This window comes from Ruditapes philippinarum, unplaced genomic scaffold, assembly GCF_026571515.1.
Source record: "Ruditapes philippinarum isolate M1 unplaced genomic scaffold, ASM2657151v2 ctg10477_1_1_1_1, whole genome shotgun sequence".
Taxonomy (NCBI): Eukaryota; Metazoa; Mollusca; class Bivalvia; order Venerida; family Veneridae; genus Ruditapes; species Ruditapes philippinarum.
Genome location: NW_026865383.1, coordinates 26,657 through 40,192, shown reverse-complemented (window position 1 = coordinate 40,192; position 13,536 = coordinate 26,657).

Sequence of the window (13,536 nt, the reverse complement as noted above, 5' to 3'; positions counted from 1 at the left end):
TCCCCTCAGGACTTTAAAATTTTTTATTTTTGTTTCAAATAACAAGTTACCCGAAATAATGACTACAAACTTAAATTACATTTGGTAAATTACGTTCGGGGGTTAAAAGGAAAAAGGAAATAACTCCCATTTCAAGATTTGGGAAAAAACGCAAAAAACATTTTTTTTTAAAATCCCCTTTTTTTTCCGTAATATTTTTATAAATTTTGTTTCCCCCATTTTTGTTGATACATTAGATCATATTTTGTTTTAGTTTACATTGTCTTGGTGCTGATAAAACACTGTTAATTAATAGTTTGTTTTAAAGTTCTAAGATTTCAAAAAATAATATATTTTACAGAAGTAAAAGGGTAATAAATGTACTTAGATCCTGTCAAGACTACAAGTTTGAGCGGTAAAAGGTAAATAACTGCACTTACGACCGTTTACTTCTGAGGTTTAGCAATAAAAGTTAGAGATAAACTTGTGGGTAAAAGGTTATAAGTTTGCAGTTATAGCCTTTTTTTTCTGAAAATTCAGATGTTGCAGTAATTGTTACTGTTGCAAATTTATCAATTATGTCCTTACTTTGAAAGAACCTTAACGTAATGTAATTAAACACAATGCACATTAATATCGTACACAAAATTAACACTTTTCATTCATAAAATATGAATATGTACCTGCTCAATATTTAGATTTCTACAAGAAAATAAATTAATAACTAAAAAGTTTACGAAAATACTGCACTAAAATCTAAGTTTACAATTTCATTTTTTTTGAATGTTCTCTGGTATATAATCGAACTGAAGTCAAACAGACCCCAGACTCAGCAATTAAGGATATTAGTGACCCATATCATAGTTAAGTAAAATAAAGACTACTGGTTTCATGTCACCAAATGTGAATGTTTGTCATTAATTATTCTATGACCTCCACCATCTTCTTCACTCTCACTTACAGAAGGCACTGAAAGTTTGTCTTTTATAGATTTGCTGCATGGCAATGACTCATAGTATGATTCGCAATCCTTCGGGAATTGTTCCAGAGGCAAACAAGTTGACATTCAAATCAGCTTTTGCAGCAGATATTGGAAGCTTCTCTGTATAAGCCTTTCGATGGAGCCTTAAAGAGCTTTTCTTTGCTTCTGTTCTTCTTCTGCATTAACGTAATGCCTTGGAACTCACTCACCACAAAACCATAGCTCAAACAACAATACTGTATTTTTTGTCTTTTATCTAATCTCAAGTCATTACGTCATTTGATAACGTACATGTTTAGCAGAAAACAAAAAACTACATATAGATGTTATTTTATCGGGGAAAACTGAAGAATGAAACCATTTAATTATTTCTAAAAACGATTATTAAAAGCAGGATAAAACAAATACATGGTTGATGTCGGGCTGGAGAAGGTTTATCCGGTTCACTGCTAAAGCTTGCCAAGATACACTTTCTAGCTCACCGGATAAGCCTTATCCATCCCTAAATCAAACCATGTATTTTATATATATTCAGCCAATTAAACGCTTCGCCATCAACATCGTTTTTCATTGAGCCCAAAGTTTTGGGTTCTTTGTACAACTTGAAATCAGTATGTCATTGATATTTTATTAGAACGACAATATATATGGTTGCTTCCGGCGTGCTTATAGATATAACTGTTTGCCACCTGCGATGGAACATGAAACTATTGTAAAGGGCTTTTCATGCTTGATAGATGCAATGTATGGAATTTGCATTCCATTACATGAATGGCCAATTTCAAGAAATGTGTGGTTTTAACCATTTGATTGTGAGGTATATCTTGGACCGACAGTGAACTAAGCAACTTGCAACAAACTGATTGCAATTCTGTCCTCCACATGCATTACTATATTTAATGTCACTTCTTCAATACCTGATGTCTTACTTGCAAAGCAAGAGGTTACATACAAGTACACAAAAGTTCCTCTTTGCACGAGGCCTGGTTTCCCCATGTGTCTCATCCAACAGATAACAAGTCCCCTTACATATTTTCCAGTTCATAGAAGCAAATTGCAGCAACACAGTTTTCTTTGTAACGAAGATCACCAATTAAAACTGAGTGTGTGTTTTTAAAATAGCCCCCGGGGATATCAAAATGCGGACACAGAAAACTTGGATCTTCTTTCTGTGCGTTTTTTATCGGCTGATTTTTGCATTCTTGCACTGTTTTTTTTTTTTTTTGGTCACTTTTGTACTTAATATTTGATATTTTCTTTATTCTCAAAGTGTCATACAGATTGCAGAGTGGACATTGACTTTCTTAGGACGGAAAAAAAAAGTATATTCTGTACTAAAAATGATTCTGTAACAGCCTCGTGAAACACACTTTCTATTTTGTCCTTTGCATTTTTCTACATACAGTGAATATACTTCGTTTATATTTAAATCTGCGTTTAGATATTCCTCTTGGGGTCTTCGTGTGTAGGCGTGATCAACAGTCGAAAGCTTTCGTTTGTTCTTTTTTACACAATGATCTGTGATATTCCGTGGTTTTATTTCCAGGCAAGCTTTCCTTCCTCTCTTTTATTCCAACATATAACCCTGCCATTTGTGCTTAACTGGCGTTTGCAACTGTTTTGGAACCGCAAATCATATTTTTTAGTAAAAAAATGATCAGGAAACAAAGTGATCCCTCGAAGCATTAATCACAAAACAAAATTACATAAAAATGGGAGATTCGGTTTGATTGAGTTGTACACCACTGCGAATAATGAAAAGTCAACATCCGCCTCACGCCCTCTTTTCATACCTGTGTGAAAAAACGAATTTCGAAATAGTCTTTGTTTTTTTCTCTGTTTTAGATGCATTCTCTGGTTCTTTATTGGAACACTGAAACAAATGAATCCTCTGTCTATGTAATCACCCATTGCCAAGCTATGATACTGAATCATTTTCCTGTTCTTTTCATATTCGGTAATATTCTCGTTGCATTTAATTCTAAAGATATATTTCTGTGGGAAAATGATGAGTAACAGATAGTGCCTGTGAACTGTATAGAATGTTGGCAGCATTCTTTGTCAGGGGGAAAAAGGTAGATTAAAATAAGTTATAAAATTTTAATCATGATTATTACAAATGTGGAACAACAATAGACAACGGGTAATCAAGTACACTTTAGAACCACCCTAAATAATTTGTAGAAAAAAGTTATTACAAAATACTTTTTATTTTTTTTCCCTTATAAGGATTGAATATTTATATATATTTTAGTATAACATAAAGGACAATAAGTACATTATAAAAAACATAAAAAGTTCAATTTTCGGCAAAAAGTCAGTTATAACCTTTTACTTTGAAATAGTTTGTACATCTTTTCCTTTGCTTCAACCGTACTGTAAGATTCAGCATGAAAAGATGCCGCTGAAGAGGTTACGATGATTGGAAACCAGCAAGTGCCCTTATGGTTGATTCCGCCGGCAGTATAAGTAACTCGTCAACACAACAAAACAAATATCTTTATTTGTATAATATACAATACCCTGCCGCTTTTGCAACTCCGTAAAGATAGTATTGCACGGAGCGTGCACGAGTTCTCAATATTTTCGGTGCAAGACCGACCCATTTTACAATATGATATTACATATAGAAGTCTGCGCGAAGGGCGACATGGTCTATTATAATAAAAACCCTACATGTAAACGCACAATTTGTTGGCTAGGCCGTGCATATAATTCAACGTGAGTTATACATATAGCGTAAAAGTGCGCCTATATGAGGAAAATATTCTTTTGAAATTTAGCGATAAAGGAACTTCTGTTAAATAAAAATATTATGATGGCATAATATTTATTTACTCAACTCCGAATAAATTCAGTTTGAATTATACACATTCAATATATTTCTAATTATCAACATCGAGTCACTTTTACGACTCGTAAAAATTAATATTCAGGGCCGTTTATTTGACATGACGACAATTGCGTGATATAAATAGAGTAAAGACGCAAAAAATAAGAAACGTTTACGTCAAATATAACATATGCAGACTGTGCAATACCCTTTTTGCATGAGTCGCAAAGGCGTGTTACTGCACAAAGAAACATTCACAGGTAAATACACGGTGATAGGGCAGTTACCACAATTTCCGCGGCACGTCAAAATCTTACTTCTTCCGCGACACCGTCTATTTCTGTGGTTCAAAATGGACAGCAAGCCTGTACCGAGACGAAAACGCATTAATTTGCTTAAACAAGGTAAAATCATTATTTTTTTCTTTTCATATCAATTGCCATTTATTGAAACTTATTATCTTACTACATGCAAAATGTGCTTCATAATTAAGTCGGATAGTAAAACATTTAGCGCATACTGAAAAAATCTTGCTTTGATTACGAAATAAACATTTCTAGTCGTTTTCATTCATATAACTGGCCAAAATACAAATATAAAATGTACATTATTGTTATGAACAAGTATCGAATACATAAAACCCGTTTTTTTGTATATTTTGGTATATTTTTAGTTTCATGTGTATATTTAAGCACCGCAAACTTGTCAATCATAAGTATTTAGGCACCGCATTATTCCTCTTAAATCACCGCATTTTTCTGTCTTTTGCAGCACCGTGATTTTTTATATTAAATGTTTGCTTTCAGAAAATAAAGACAGTTCAAACCATATGTCTAACAAGCCAATAGCAACGTGCAAATTGCAAGCTGCAGATACTGCAGGCAACTGGAGCGCCCAACTAAGTCTTTCTGATTCAGCAGTACGCAATGGATCAGCGCCTCCCTGTCACTTTCAGACGATATGCGTAACGCACACATAAAGAAAAAGAAAGAATGAAGTTAATACTTTCCGCAAAAGATTGTTTAAAAATAAGCACATGGGAGACCATGACTGAAGAGATATGGAATATTGCCCGCGGTTCCTGCAAAAACTAACACCATTTGAAAAAGACTTTGTTATGAACTTTGCAACCTTTATTTCACAATTAGTATAGCAATAAGAATCCCATTAACAAATTATGTTCTCCTTTTGTTTCTCGATTTTTAGATGGTATAGTCTGCCAACGAACTCAATCTTTCCATGTGGTATCAGTTGAAACAGTTCGATAAAGGGAAAAGAACATCCTTAATCATATATATAGATACCATTTCACTTATCTAACTGGTAGTAATCAAGGGAGAATCACGCCGTTCGTTACCCAAAACAAACAAATGCGGATACAGCCCCAAAAAGTAGTTTTTCCTTTTTTCTCTGTAGAATCGTGAGTCTAATGTTTGTTTGTTTGTTTGTTTCATTTTACGCCTTTCCAACCTGTATCATAATTAAGTACATTTATATTATTTTTCCTCGCACAATAGATTTGTATTTCATATGTTTCTTCCCGATTCTTCTGAAATCTTTCACCAGTATTCGAAGCGAAGAGAACTTTTCCACCGGTTGTCGTGCTAACGTAGCGCTTCTATTTCTATAGTAATGAAACCACTGACTTTATGAAAAGTTAGTAATATGTCTCAGCTGACAACGCATTGTCAGCCCATGTTAATACTTCGCTGAATAACCTCCTAAAATAGTAAAGTGGTTCTTAAAGTTGTTTTTTTATATCTCAGCATATGATGAACGTTATCTTTTATATTCATTTAGAAAAGTTTATGTTACGAGCATAGGAGAATTGTAGACCAAATAGAAACAGATAGATAAATAATATTGTGTCGCCGCTTTATTTTGTTATCCAATGAAAGCTTGATCTAAAATTCTTGTGTAAAATTTCATTTTAATTATAAACAAAAGTCGTGATATATCAAAGTCCGTTTCATATCCACCTTGTATTTTCCTTTTTTTGTTAGTGCATATGGGACATGGTTATAGTGACGAATAAACTTAATATTAATGAAGCCAATAAAAGCTTCGAAATAATAATATGTTTGTTATTCATCCGTAAGCTGTTCTACTAAATAAGAAATATTCTCCGGTCGCTGATCGCTCCCGTCGAATTTCTAATTTCTGTAGGAATAACGGATGAACATCTTACAGGTTACTTTCTAAACCACTATTATGTTATTAACGAAATAATTTGTAAATACCTTCTTTTCTAAATTTAATACGTCATCTATCTGCCATGTATCTTTTTCGACATGTAAACGTTCAGATCGGTTTTTCCGGGCAGGAGTTAATAACATCTAAATCCATATTCCGATTTGATAACTATAATTAAGACTACATTATAGTCAAATTCAATGCCCATTTTTATTGCTATACCTTGCAATACTTTTTTTAAAAAAATAATTATTGTTTCTTGGCGTTGTGTATATAATATATTCTTGCATTTGTAATTGTTTTGGATCAATATTTATTACTCTGAAATGAGCGAAGGACCCTCATTTTTTAGGATATTGTATTAAACATACTGTAATTGCGTTTATGTGTTAAGTATAACGATTAATAAAGAACAATTTGCATTAAATGGTTCATGAAATGTATAGTTTTTGTATGTATGTACATTATAGTTGTATTTGATATTTATATGAGACCTATAAGTACTGTTTAAAGATCAATTTGAAAATGTTCATATTGTAACTTCTCTTAAGAAAATTTTTCGCTGGTATTACTTTTATTCAATCAAAATGATCTCTCAAACCTTTTTCATGATTATGTTATATGAACTTGTTCGTCATTGTGCAATGTTTATGTCTCATCTGCTTAAGCCTATTTGAAATATAGAAATGTTCTTTTTACTGTCACTTATTATGATTTAAAAATCGAAGGCTAGTCGCGAAAATATATCTGACGTCATAGTGGCACAACTCACGCTTTAATCAATATTAATCGCCCGTCAAATTATAAAACAGAAATTCTATTTTACTTAAATTCATTGAATCTTTTTCGTCATAACATTATTTTTCTAATTATATTATTATGAACCTACATCATTCATTTTTCTCTGTTCTTATAGCGACCAGATTGAATAAAACGCAGCTCATCTTCATCTGGGTGTAAGCTGTTCGGCAATCGAATTTAGTTGAAATGTTGAACGGTTCTATATATAGATTCTGATCAGAAATTTGTTAGGAATGTTTTTTTCTCAGCGAAAAAAATTTTCCGTACCTTTTTAACATTTTGGCTCTCTAATGCGTTTTCTTCTTTTCCGATAAGGGGATATGACCATAATACTCCGGCAAACACTGTGCGAAATTATAAATGTGAGATTTAACACACACAAAACATATTTCCTGAAACGTGGAAGGCTTTTCTTCCCATTCTTCATTTTATACAAAAATATCTTCTCAACTATACAGGTGTGTTTAATTAAACATCTGACCAACATTTTTTTTTCAATATCCTAGCATTTCCCTACATAAAATAATTTCATATATCAAGCTTGATTGGACAAATGGAATCCACAAGTATAAATACGCCGTACTTATCATTAAATTCTTGTGCGCCATACGTGTATCATTCGAAAAGCCCATATTAATATTTACAGCAGAAATCTAGCCAGGAATGGCTCCCATTTTGACAACGTATTACAACCTTTTAAAGTCAGTGGTCTCAGTAAAAATAATATCATGTAAAGGAAACAGATGAATTTTAGAGAAAATGCCGTACAGTTACCACCGATCAAACGGTGGAAAATCTCTCGCTTCGAAATCTGGTGATCTCGCATTTCAGATAAAGACGGGACGAATTATTTATTATTTTTAATCCGTTGGGCACCAGAAAATATAAATTTGTGAAGAAGGTTGTATATGTAACCTTTATCATTAGAACATCACGATTTCATGAGGAAAAAAAGGGAAAAAACCTACTTTTTGCTGGACGCATCTTGTTGTTTGGGTAACAACGCGTGATTCTCCCCCTTGGTATTAAACACAGAATCAGACCTCAGAAATTTCCATAACATAAACGATGATAACAGCACATAATCATAACAGCAAGTACAACAATCTTTCATCAAACCTTTCATCAATAAAGTTATCTCATAATAAACATATTTCTGTAAGAATATTGTAAATTCAAAAGAAGACGGTTCCAGTCATATCGGTCTACGGAAAAGAATATGCGGTGTTTGAATTCAGTGTTGTACGGTCCTCCAATATTCGGTCAGTAGGCCTTTTTGTTCCAAAAAATATTCCCTGAAATTTAACATAGAAACACTCACAATTTTATGGGAACTTGAACTTAGGTTAACCATATAAAATACGAGCTCGTTAGGTCAAGAATCAAAACTTAACATCGTCTTTAACACATCTTTGTGACAAGTACGAGATCTGTTTGAGTACACACGATCTTTTGCAACACTATTTCTATCGAAGTATGTTTTTTGGTGAACTGTATTGTGCTAGATTACACAATAAATTGATCTCAAAAATTCAGATGAAATACTTAAACTCAATTGAATATTCAGCACATGTCAGCAAGTACAATATTTTTTTAAGCTTTACCTGGGAATTTTATCCGCCATTAATTATTTGAACAGAAATATACGGTGTCTCGGTCAGAAGGATGATATTTTGACGTTGCGCGGAAAAGTTGTGGTAATCGCCCTATCACCGTGAAATAGGTATAGCATGATGATTCATATAACGGTTTTTAATTGCCATTGAAGCCGTAATTGAACGTTAAAGTAACATATGACCTTAAAATTATTAACATTTCAAACACAAATTGTTTATTCATTTATTTATTTATTAATTCATTCATTCATTCATTTAAGTAAAATCAATCTTATTGTTGACATAGACCATAGTCCAGAATTTTTTACGGTAAGGAACGGGTTATATTTTAACGGTAAGAACGTATTAGTCTATTTAGTTTTCTCATGCGTGAAACTGACATCATATTTGTATAAGCGATTCTCGCAAGTTGCAGCGCTGGCAAGGATTTTTTTAGAATGCTACCCATATTTCAAATAGTGCTGTACTAAAGGTAATTAGAAGCTAATGACATTATTAGCTTCCGTTTGAAGAGAAAGCGAGCTTTATCATCACTGCGACGATCGATTGTCGTTTGTGCAACATAATTGTATATCTGTTACTTATATGTTTCTGTAGGAGCTAGGACTACTGCAATTTTTACCAAATATGCAAGAAACGTGAGTTGTCAAAAATCTGTATGAAATATTTCTTTTTCTCGTTTAAAAAGTACTTATTAATCATTATGTATAAATGTAGATGATGGATTTCATATATTCAATAAAAAAAGGCCTTTAATCGAAAATCAACATAACCGTAAATTATTTATCGCTATGTTCTAAATTTGTTGCAGTTCATCATTCAACCATCAATTTACAGTTAGTACCCACAAATTTAACAATCAAATTAGTTAAAAAGCAAAAAGCTTCAAGCAAGCCTTTGAGAATAATATGAAATTTGTCGATTACTATGTGCGGAAAGTCTTATGATTATGATTTAAGCAATACATTATTTTAGGTGTACATGTTAACCAGATCTATCATGCAATTCGTAAAGTAATAAATGCCGTAAAAACAAAAGCGATAACATTTATTGCGTGTTCAACTCTATCATCGGAAAGAGACCATTGCGCATGCATCGGACTGTTCTGGAAATCCCTATTCCGCCATTTTCTATAATCTCTAACCACAAATGTTGTTTTTACAGTTAATTTATATGTCCTAAATTTATTCAAAAAGGATTTAAAAAGTAAACTTTTTACATTTATCATCTGTTACTATAGTTTCTTCATGAATGACAATGGAAGTTTATTTTCTGGATTTTGTACATCATTCTTTACCGGATAAGTTTATAATCATGCGTCTGCTAGCACATAGATTCTGAATTATGTAGACGCTCATTAAAAGCGCTTGATATCTATATTTAGCTCAAAAGGAATTTCAAATGCGGCGCCAGTTAACATAAGGATTTTAATATTAGATATATATTTTCGAAATTTTCATTTACTTTTAATTTTATTACATTGAATTGAAACGCGTCATACACAGTTATCTAAGAGCTCTACAGCCTCAGCGCCCCCCCCCATTTGGTCCTCCGCTTGGACTTTCTGCTAATTAATAACTGTCATATATTGCGGTTAGGATCAGATATCCGTCCCCGGCAGCCTCATTACCGCCCAATGGGAAGGGGTCCCCCTCGGAGACGATCATAATCCTATCTGAACAGCAAACAATGTCAGATATTTTTCTTGCAGATTCTGCATATAATTCATATATATCAAAATGGTCTTACCTCAATACGATATAATATTCATGGAAATTAAAGCTTATTTCTTCCATAACTATTTCTTATAATAAGACCTATGAAACTTACGAACTAAATAACAACAGTGTGAAATGACATCATCATAAGCACATATTTCCCTTCCTAAAACGAATCTCATTTAACGCTGCTTACATTCATAAATTGCGCCTAAATGACGATTGGATTTGTGTACGCGACTCGTCTGGCACCCCCATGACCAGATGAAATTTCGGCATGGGTGAAACTCACGGAACGCCAGTTCTCTAGCAAGGAACATATCATATTATAAATTTTAAAGGCCATTGCGGCTACCACATTTTATGTTTCAATGCATTTATGTCAGAACACACCCTCTATTCGGCACAATATTCACTCAAAACCAATTATTAATTTTCCGTACTTAACACTCCATTCGGAATTTTATTGCACCTGCTTCCATTCTGGCTCCTTGTTATATTAATGCTTCCCCATAGCAAGTGCGCCGGAGACCAGTCTATCTTACCGTTTTCATCAAATTCCTCAATTTATTGTTCTTGTAATTCCTAAAGTTGCAATTGTCAGTACCCCATAATTTCAGTATACTCCAGCCGAAAGTTTTAAAAACCATCCTATCTAGCAGGTACTTTGTTACCTTAAGCTCGGTTCTCGAGCTCGCATATTATACAAAAGCACTTACGATTTAATATAAGCATAAAATTTTCAATTTCTAAGGGAAAAAACAGATCGTTCTAGGACTTTGATGATAAATGCCAGGTTTTGATTATACACCATTAAATATATATGAATGAGATTATGTTATAAGAATTTATTCAACACATAGTCATAGCAGAAAAGTACTTTTTATAACTCAAAATTTTGAATATATATTGATCAATATCAGACAGAAAAACTAACCAAAAAACTAACATTTAGTGATATAGAAACACCTGTAATCTCAATGATATATCATAAATGTTTGTGATGACATGATAATTTATTTTATTCTTAAAACAGAAAAAAATGGAGGATCTTTTACAATTATTGATTAAAGATGCTCAAAGCAGCCAAATTTCAACCAACTCAGACAAGACTGCTCAAAATGCCCTAGGTAAGTTGTTTCTATTAGCCAATTGACAGACAGAGTCACATCCTGTTTCGATTAGCTGTGCCTAAAATGAGTGTAAATGCACAAATGTATATGGGGTTTCAGCTTAGAACAAAATGACATTGCTTTCAATGAAACAACATAGGTCAGATTGACATTTCTGTGTCTTCTTTCATAATAAGTAAGAAGGGCGTCTGCTTAGAATTACGGCCCGCACCTTGTTGTGGTACAGTATCCATTTTAAATTAGAATTTTTTTATGAAAGATAAACATACTTTCAAAAGTTGTAAATGTTAGTAAGGTTTTGAATTTTAAGTGTTTGTTATGGTATTTTAAGTTTGGTGAATAAAAAAATGTAAATGCTATTTGAAAATGTTATCTGTGTTGTTGAAATACATTGCTTGTTCACTACTTAGATTCTTGTTTTTTCAGATGTGTTAAAGAATAAAGAAGATGTTGAGAGATTACCAGCTCACATGTTGAGGGAAAGATGTCTCGAACCTCTCCACCTTGCCCTGGAGAGTAAAACAAAGAGATTGATGTCCCATGCAGTGTCCGGCATTGAGGTGGGTGTATACAGAGATCTAAAATTCCACTTGTCCGCTTGTAATTACGAGTAGAATTTAAGAGAATTTGATGCATGAAGAGTAGAAAAATGTTGCCTGTGCATTGGATTTAGAAGCTACTCGTCATGCAGGACAAGTGACTCTGAAAATGATTTTCGATGCCTGTGGTATAGAATATTTCCTCAAACATCATTCTTGTTATTGTGAAACCAGTGACACAGTTGAAAAATTTGCTTAAAATGAAAATACTTATCATTCCTTAGTTGACTTTTATACGGTCATATTATCGGCTCCATTCAATATATTTCTTTATATAGTTCATGTGAAAGAGCAATTACATTTTGTATTTTACATTAAATCAAAGTTGAAACTATACTTTTAAACGATAAAAGACATGTATATTAATGTAGTTTGTGGACTTAACACCTGCTTGCACCTATAATATCTTAGTATTGAAATATTAGCAAAAATTAATATACATATATATTTTGTATATATCTTTTTGACTAGAAATATAGAACTTTATGGAAAACATATTTTCTTTCTGTTGAATTTTTCACAAAATAAAAAAACAGAAAAGTGAACTATACAAGAATTTTTTTTAAGTATTTTTCGCTTGTCTGTTCCGTAGAAAAGTTGAGCTATTATGATTGATGTGACATCATCATTGTATTTTTGAAACAAAAAGCTATCAACATAAAACTTAGAAAACTTGCTTATCCTGGTGTAGTTTTTGGACAAGGGCATAATTCTGAAAGCAATATTTTATGAGTTATGTCCCTTTTCAACATATAATTTTTTGATAGACGAGTGTTTACACCAGATCCAGTGGTCTTGTTTTTTTACAGAAACTGTTAAAGGACAGTAGATTCCAGTCTAGTATTGAGACAGAGAGTGAAGATAAATGGTTACCTATACAGATACTTAAATCTGTATATTCTACTCCCAACTTACCTGAAGACATACAGACTGATGTTATGAAGGTATATATTTGATTAAAAAAGGTGGGAAATAAGGCAGATTTGTTACTTAACTGATCATGAATGGGGCACAATTCCCAATCCAAAATAACATTTTTTTTCAAAATTGGTTACCAAAAGATCCCAATAGCTGCAAAAAATGCAACAAACTATTTTCAGCTGTTGAATACAAGTACTTAAACAGTTTTTTCTTGTTTCTTCTCTAAAAAATGTGCCAGATGAATCTGACATTACAGGGTTCGAAAATTTCACTCTTCCGCACGTATTTACTAGTAGACATCAATGCAGGATGAGTACAAAATCGTTGTATGCTCGTCCGGCAGGACAAGTGGAAATTTGCCAATCTAATAGAAAGCTAGAATTCCTAAAATCAGTTTGTTTACATTTAATCATCGTTAAAGCTCTGAACACATGATAATTGGTAAGTGAGACTGAATGTGTTTTGACAATGCCTATAAGTCCCCATTTATACATAACTAAGCACACTTGTTACCCATAACATAGACCATCGTGGTCTAGTACACCCAGTATACCCGGAAGTCTTATTATGGGACTAAAGCTTTTGTTTCCTTTTTTGGGTTTTTTAAATTTATTAAAGAGATTGATTTTGAGAATTTTTAGTGGTCTTTTGCATCAGCAAGGTACTATTGCATCAGCGAAGTTTATCTTAAAAATCGAGGCAAAAATACAGGACATTTTTGTAGCAAAGCATGCAGGACGAGTAGAAATTTGAAGCCACTC